At 35.7% G+C, this 9288-nt stretch overlaps 1 long non-coding RNA gene across 1 annotated transcript in view; it reads right to left on the bottom strand.

The window, feature by feature from the left end:
- Positions 1–3112: 3112 nt before the first annotated feature.
- Positions 3113–9288, bottom strand: part of LOC137658279 (uncharacterized) — a 10536-nt gene continuing 4360 nt past the window's right edge. Inside the window, exon 3 of the long non-coding RNA XR_011047306.1 lies at positions 3113–3885. This is a non-coding gene — a long non-coding RNA (uncharacterized lncRNA). The remainder of the gene's footprint in view (positions 3886–9288) is intronic.

The following is a 9288-nucleotide window of genomic DNA, read 5'->3' as shown; positions in this document are numbered from 1 at the left end:
TGCAGCCCCACCAAAGCCTATCACATGGTCTTTGGACAAAGTCTTGCGCTATGCTTCGAACCTGGGTAATGAGAACTGTACTCTAAAGGATTTGACACAGAAAGTTATCTTTCTTTTTGCACTAGCCTCAGGGGCTAGAGTTAGTAAAATAGTGGCCTTATCTAGACACGAAGGCCATATTCAGTTCCTGGACTCAGGAGTACTGAATTTGTTTCCCGATCCTGCCTTTCTTGCTAAGAATGAGCTACCCACCAGACGGTGGGGTCCTTGGAGAATCTGCCCATTGAAGGAAGATACCTCTCTATGCCCAGTAGAGTGTCTTAAGGTCTATCTTCGAAGAACTTTAAACTTCAAAAGAGGACAGCTCTTCAGAGGCGAAACCTTAGGGTTGAACCTATCTTTAAAACAACTGAGAGCGAAGCTCACCTACTTTATTCGCAGGGCGGATCCTGACAGTACACCCGCTGGTCACGATTCGAGGAAAGTTGCTTCTTCGGTGAACTTCTTTCAGTATATGGACTTTGAGAGACTCCGCTCGTACACTGGGTGGAAGTCATCCAGGGTCTTCTACAAACATTACGCGAAGCAAGTACAAGAGATAAAACATTTTGTGGTGGCGGCTAGTAGTGTGATTAAACCTGCCGTCTAGTGCTGCAATGAACAGTGGACTGTTTTGGGACTTTACAGTACTTCGGGTGCGTGGGTATACATACCCACTTGTGCAGATCACAACTATGATTGACGCACTGTTCTGAGTAGGTGCATACCTGATCAATACACCAGTGCCGAGTGAACGATTGCGTTACGGTGTCTTATGCATTTCCGAACATCTGACTATGCCAGATAGATTTGGTTTTCACATCTTCCATTGAGTGGCATTATTTTGATAATGTATTTTGTGTATTTTTTTCTACACGAGAAAATATGTATGTGTTTTATGTGTTGTATGCTGGATCAGATACAAACCTTGTTGTAACTATATTTTGATAATCTAGTTGCAAATAAAATACTTAACCGTATTTGCATCTTATTACTGCTCCCTCAGTTTTAAGCTAATAAAGTATGTTAGAGTTTTACTAAAACCCCTTATGGTGTTTAGGTTCTTGAAGTCACAATATTATTTTCTAAAGGAATTATCATGACCTTAGATACTTAAGGTAAGTTAATAGGGTACGTTTCAAACTCTACCCTTTTTGTTCCGATGGGAAATACAAACCTTGAATCCTTATTATCGACATCAACATTTCACTGCTGAGGGGCAGGATGCACTAAGCCGGCTCCAGGTTTGGTAGGCCTGAGAGATCTCTGGATTTTCACATATAAGTCTAGTAGACCAGATAAGGAGAATCTATTCAAGGTAGACAGCACATACACAAACCCACATCTAATAGTAATTTCAAGACATTTCTCTAGCATACTTCCATCAGCACGACAAGGCCTGAGCCCAAAAAACTGATTTTGATCAAAGTGAAAAATCTATTTTTTGGTGAGAGGGCCATGTCGTCCTGATGGAACCCACCCTTTTGCTGATCCCTCCCAAAATTACTTTATCTGTGGCCATTTCCGCTTAACGGCAAGAATAGAAATAGCGTCACAGTAGTAGTAGGGAAGGGGATCCACCGGGTACCTAGAACGGCACCCCTTCCTTTTGCCACTCTTCCCCCTTACATCAAAGTGTTAAATCTATTCGGGGTGAAGATTGCCATGTATCTTATCTAGAATACGTCCCCTGATATTTTACGATATCCTTTATTGGATACTCGTGCCAGGAGTTGGAATCCTGGAGATCTTTGGTTTTAATTCTATGGGAGTATCACTGTAGCAAAAATTCCTTAGAAGGCTACATATAGGAACCCATCTATCAGGACGACATGGCCCTCTCACCCAAAAATAGATTTTTCACTTTGATCAAAATTCGTTAAGTTTGCTTGATTTTCTACATAGGGAAACTTTTTGCGATACAACGGACTATCAGTGGTACCCATCACACCCTCCCCCGTATTAGTCCGTTAGTGTGAGGTTCTACTGTACTTGGATTTGTATACACATGAGAACGGGAAATTAACTGAAATGTAGTTGTATCCATAAACCACCACCCTCACGTGGGGAGGGGAATTGGGGGGGGAGGGGGGCAAAGGCAAAAATAGCCTAGACTTGCGGCCCCAAAAGATTGAAATAATAATAATTAGCGGGTAAAGGATAAAAGCATTGACATTTTTTTTTTACTGCAAATTATGATTTTTGCAATTAAGCTATTAAGATCAACAAAAACAAAAATATTCCCCGACTTTTTTTCTTTTTGCAATAGAATTAATCATCCTGACAATGAAAATCATGCACTTAAAAATGTTTGCCTCTAAATATCTTCGTTTTCTTTTACATTTTCTGTTTATCCACGCTCAGCCTACTGCAAATTGAAGCTCAATAAGACATACCTGAGAAATACTATGGGCCAGGAGAGACTTTCAAATTTGGCACTCCTCAGCATTGAGTCTGAAACGCTGATGGCAATGAATTTTGAAAATGTAATTCATGAAATTGCCATAAGCAAAGCAAGAAAATTAATTTGCTAAATGCTAAAAAACTGTAGCCCAACTTGGTGTGTGTATGATATAAAGTAAGAAACAGATTAAAGAGAGATTTAGATGCAAACTGGAAGAACAATTTCCCTTCAACGAGGAACCTACTGTAGCCTATACTCCATGTTGAAGGCGAGTGACAACGCCAAGGCATTCTCTCGTTAAGGGATATTACGTCTCAAGTTACAAAGGTGCTTGTATAAAGTTATTTCTTACTTTTAAAATTCACTTTGCAAGGTGAATGTCCATCTATTTACTGTGATGAATGAAATAACTTGTATACTTGTATTAGCTCACACAGGTAAGGTAAATAATACACAAGAAACTTTATCTAGTACATTAGCTTTGTTCAGTTCTAAATGCAATAGATTACAATGTATGAAGATAATGTTACAGTTTAATACAACTTAACAATAAATTCCTTTGCTTAAGAAGATTTTAACTAAGTTTAAATGTTACACCTGACAACAAAAATTCTCCGATTTCCAAAATTTTAATGACATTAAGATTTAAAAGTAGAGCTATCGTGGTAGTGTAGGGGGGGGGGGGGGGAATACCCTACACCAAAATAACTCTTATAGATAAAACGGCATATAGGTTCAAAATTGTTTGTAATAAATAAGTTACCTACAAAAAGATATCTTTTAAAATGGGAATATCATTAATTTACTTATATTACTCATCTGCTCATCTTTATCTATTCATCCGTAAAGGTCCAAAATACATTTTACAGGGCGATTAGCATTTTCATAGAATTTATGTTATAAACCAAGAATATAACTTCAAATATACTTTTGATGTTTAATTCCACAAGTGCGTAATGTATGAATTAGGTTGTAGGTGAAAATACTATGGATAATACAAGGTTAACTATGTGTGAGGTTTTCCATCTGTTTTGTGGCGTGTCATAAGGAGGTTGGCAAGCCTTAACATAGCAAACCACCCATAAAAGGTCCATTGATTTATTAAGTTAGAAAGCAATTTGTTACCCTATCGGCGGGCACCCCAATAAAAAAAATAGCAACGTACACACATCCCTTAAAAACACCAAGCGCCAACAAAGAGCCATTAATGATGGCTGTATATTTTTCTGTTTGTTACTTTTTCTTGCTGGGCCATCCATTTAAGCACGACACGAATTCTTCTGTTTTAAAGTTATCCTGGCAACACTCGTAATCGGCAGTGCAAGGACCGGACTCATACTCTCTTACCTGACAATCCTTGTTGCAAAAGTGTTCATCTATTCCAAAGGCTGCCTGAGGAGGAACGACATGTTGTCGTTTGGAACGAGAGGGTATGGCACTTCCTGTAATTAAGATAAGAAGAATTGAAAATAAGGAGTTCCTTTACTATAATAACACTAATAAAGCACAAATGGCGCATACTGCAGATCACCCTAGTTGCACGTCACATGTACAGTATACCTAGACAAAAGGTCTAGACAGAGTAGAGTATAGGCTACAGGCTTACTACACCGTGCCTTATAACAAAGTCTAGAGTAGGGAGTATTATCTGTAGAATTTGCCTAGTAGTACAATCACTCGCTTATGACGTCATAAGATGCACTCATAGATATCTACCATATGTACCGCGAGATCCATATCGGCCAAGGTAACTCATGCGTAAAAAACGCCCACATCTTATAATTGGACAGATGAGCAGTTGCTTGTATGGTAATCAATTTAAAAAAATGTTGGAAGCAGTTTATCGTAAAATACATGCATACCGCTTCGAGATTTACCCAGGTTCTATTTTGATATGATACACTGAATAAATATACATTTAAATATTATTATCTATTGGTGCATATATAGGTCACATTTATACTCATATATTTATTATTATTATTATTATTATTATTATTATTATTATTATTATTATTATTATAATTATTACTTGCTAGGTTACAACCCTAATTGGAAAGGCAAGATGCCATAAGCCCAGGGGCCCAAACAGGGAAAATAGCCCAGTGAGGAAAGGAGACAAGGAAAAATAAAATATTTTAACAAAAGTAACAACATTATGATAAACATTTCTTATGTAAACTATAAAAATTTCAACAAAACAAGCGGAAGAGAAATTAGATAGAATAGTGTGTCCGAGTGTACCCTCAAGCAAGTAAACTCTAACCCAAGATAGTGGAAGACCATGGTATTGAGGCTATGGCACTACCCAAGACTAGAGAATAATGGTTTGATTTTGGTGTGTCCTTCTCCTAGAAGAACTGCTTACCATGGCTAAAGAGTCTCTTCTACCCTTACCAAGAGGAAAGTAGCCACTGAACAATTACAGTGTAGAAGTTAATCCCTTGGGTGAAGAATAATTGAATAGCAATCTCAGTGTTGTCAAATGTATGAAGACAGAGGAGAATCTGTAAAGGATGTCAGACTATTAGGTGTATGTGTAGGCAAAGGGAAAGTGAACCATAACCAGAGAGAAGGTTATATAGATGCATATATAGCCATACATGCTACCTAAATATATGTATGATATTATTATTATTATTATTATTATTATTATTATTATTATTATTGGGTAAATTACAGCCCTAGTTGGAAAAGCAAGATGCTATAAGCCCAAGGACTTCAGCAGGGAAAAATAGACCAGTGAGGAAAGGAAATAAGGAAATAAATAAACGATATAAGAAGTAATGAAAGATTAAGAGGAAACAATAGCAACATTAAAACAGATATTTTATATATAAACTATCAAAAGGACTTATGTAAGCCTGTTCAACATAAAAATATTTGCTGCAACTTTGAACTTTTGTTGTTCTACTGATTCAACTACCCGGTTTAGGAAGATCATTCCACAACTTGGTCACAGTTGGAATAAAATTTCTTGAGTACTGTGTAGTATTAAACCTCATGATGGAAAACCACCAGACTAATAGAATTAACTGCATACATAGTATTACGAACAGGATGGAACTGTCCGGGAAAATCTGAATGTGAATGATGGTCACAATTATAAAAAATCTTATGCAACATGCATAACGAAGTAATTCAACGATGGTGTCAGAGATTAATATCTAGATTAGGAATAAGAAAATTAATAGACCGTAAGTTCCAGTCCAACAAATTAAGATGAGAATCAGCAGCTGAACGCCAGATAGGAGAACAATACTCGAAACGAGGTAAAATAAAAGAATTAAAACACTTCTTCAGAATAGATTGATCACCAAAAATCTTGAAAGACTTTCTTAATAAGCCCATTTTTTTTTTTTTTTTTTTTTTTTTTGCAATTGAAAAAGACACAGACCTAATGTGTTTCTCAAAAGTAAATTTGCTGTCGATTGTTGTATTTCTGTTTCATGACAGGGCAAGAGAGAACACAGAATTCGTTATTTCATATATTATCTAAACTTAACTGTATGGCAGCTTAACAGAAGCTAAATATACATTGTAGATTTCAGTAATAGGTAAACAGTAATAATTACAGTACTCAACAGTTTGAGTAAAAGGTACAATTATAATAAATAAATTGTTACGCATAAATAAAGTATGTAGTTATACAACTAATTACACCAAAGTGTAGTTAGTAATCACAACTAAAATTTTAAAGAGTCATACCAAGTTAAAGAAACATTATCAATGCTGAGATCCGAATGTTGAGGAGCTATGGTCCTTGACCTACTTACAATCATACTGAGTTTTGTTAGGATTCAACTTCATACCCAATAATTTGCATCATGCACTATTTTTAACTAGATCTCTATTAAGGGATTCAGCAACACCAGATCTACATTCAGGAGATGGAACTGATGCAAAGAAAGTAGCATCATCTGCATATGCAACAATCTTGTTTTCTAGAACAGACCACTTGCCATGTGTAAATAGCATGAAAAATAAAGGTCCAAGAACACTGCCCCGAGGAACATCAGATATCACATTCCTATACTCACTATGGTGACCATCAACAACAACTCTGCGATATATTACCTAAAAAAAAAAATCAATAATGATACTAAGAAACGACCCACCCACTCCCAACTGTTTTGAGTTTAAAAACAAGGACCTCATGATTAACACAGTCAAAGACAGCCCTAAAATCAAGGCCAATCATACTAACTTTCTGACCACAATCAAGGGATTTCCAACTTTCTGAACAGCATTGGCGATTGTAAAAAGGATATTACATGCTCGAGGGCCTTTACAAAAACCAAATTGCAAGCTAGGGAACAGATGATTACCTTCAGCAAACCTATCGAGATGTTTTGCCAAAAGACGTTCAAAAACTTTAGATAATATGGGAGTTATGGAAATTGGGCGGTAATCAATTAGAATTGAGCTCCACAAACACATTTACATAGAGGAGTAACATTACCAATTCTCCAACAAGGGCTAAAAGCTCCTTTTCTTGCTAACTTGCGCAAAATAACAGATAACTTTGGAGCTAAGAAATCTGCCGTCTTTATAAAAAACAAAGAAAAATACCATTTGGGTCTACACCTCCATAAGCACCAAGGAGATGGAAGTGATGCAAAGAAAGTAGCATCATCTGCATATGCAACAAGCTTGTTTTCTAGAGCAAACCACGTGTCATGTGTAAATAGTATGAAAAGTAAAGGGCCAAGAACACTACCCTGAGGAATACCAGTTATCACATTCCTATATTCACGATAGTGCCCATCAACAACAACTCTTTGTGATCTCTTACTTAAAAATTCAATAATGATGCTAAGAAACGACCCACCCACTTCCAACTATTTGAGTTTAAAAACAAGGGCATCATGATTAACACGGTCAAAGGCAGCCCTAAAATCAAGGCCAATCATACCAACTTCCTTACCACAATCAAGGGATTTCTGTACAGCATTGGAGATTGTAAGAAGGGTTTCACCTGCTCAATGGCCTTTACGAAAACCAAATTGCAAGCTAGGGAACAGATGATTACCTTCAGCAAACCTATTGAGACGTTTTGGCAAAAGATATTCAAAAAATTTAGATAATATGGGAGTTATGGAAATTGGGCAGTAATCAGTTAGATTTGAGCTATCACAAACACATTTACATAGTGAAGTAACATTGCCAATTCTCCAACAAGTACTAAGAGCTCCTTTTCTTGGTAACTTGCACAAAATAACACATAACTTTGGAGCTAAGTAATCTGCGGTCTTTATAAAAAACAAAAGGAATAATACCATTTGGGTCTTCATCTCCATAAGTATCAAGGTCTATCAACAGAGCTTTAATTTCACGAGATTGAAAAGCTAAACTAGTTAGTTTAGCCTCAGGAAAACAGGAAGGCGGAAGTTCGAGTTTCTCATTACTCTGCTTGCTGTCAAACACCTGCCAAAAGGGTTGCCTTTTCCTTTGGAGAGCGGGTGACAGGGCCATCTGGTTTAAGTAAAGGGGAAACTGCTGCATCTACACCAAAGAGTGCAGAGTTAAGGGTAGTCCGCCACTTATGCTCCTGGATTGTACCAGAAAGAGTTTCATTTATGATTAAATTGTATTCTTTTTCAGTTGAAGCATAAACTCTCTGAGGAGTATAGTTATTCCTGGTGAAATCTGATCTGTTACCCTTCCAAAGATGATAAGCCTCCTACTTCTCCAAATAAGCACATCTACAATCATCATTGAACCATGATTTGTCCTTCACTTGGTACCTTAGTACACGAGAAGGGATACTGTATGCCTATCAATCATGGTGACTAGATTCTCATTCGAAGGAACTACAGAATCAACACTACTATACAATTGTGACCAATTCAATGCCAAAAGATCATGCAAAATCTCATTCCAGTCTGCTTGAAATTTCATATAAATCTTACATGAGTAAGATACATTAGGGACAGGCTGCTCAGTCTTCACTGCTAATGAAATCCAGGCATGATCAAATGTCCCAACTGAAAAACCAACGTTTCTTGTTATAACGCCAGGGGAGTCAGTGTATACGAGGTTCAAGCAGTTACCAGACCTGTGAGTAGCTTCACATATAGTTTGCTCACAGCCTGATTCAGAGGCAAATTCTAAAGCTCTGAAGCCATAGCGATCGGTAGGAGAGATAGAACTTAACCACTCCCTAAGGTGAGCATTGAGATCTCCAACAAAGCCAAAAAGGCCTTTCTATCATCTTGCATCTTAGCCATAATGGTAAGAAGACAATCAAAGATAGAATCATCCATGTCAGGATTCCGGTAGATGGTACACAAATAGAAGCTGTTATGCCTGCCACAATCTTTTATTACCTGGATCTCATGACATCTACACTCATATATATACCATATGCACGTGTGTAAATATATATATATATATATATATATATATATATATATATATATATATATATATATATATATGTATATATATAAATATATATATGCACATATATATATATATGTATATATATATATATATATATATATATATATATATATATATATATATATATATATATATATATATATATATATATGCATATATATACATATATATATATATATACATATATATATCATATATATGTATATGTAGATATATATATATATATACATATATATATCATATATATGTATATATATGCATATATATATATATATATATATATATATATATATATATATATATATATATATATACTGTACAGATATGATTAAATATATACACACATATATGTGTTTATATATACATATATAGACATATATACCAACACACACACACACACACACACACACACATATATATATATATATATATATATATAT

The sequence above is a fragment of the Palaemon carinicauda genome, chromosome 19 (assembly GCF_036898095.1).
Source record: "Palaemon carinicauda isolate YSFRI2023 chromosome 19, ASM3689809v2, whole genome shotgun sequence".
Lineage (NCBI taxonomy): Eukaryota > Metazoa > Arthropoda > Malacostraca > Decapoda > Palaemonidae > Palaemon > Palaemon carinicauda.
The sequence above is the reverse complement of the archived record's forward strand: the minus strand, read 5'-3'. Positions and strand labels throughout refer to the sequence as shown.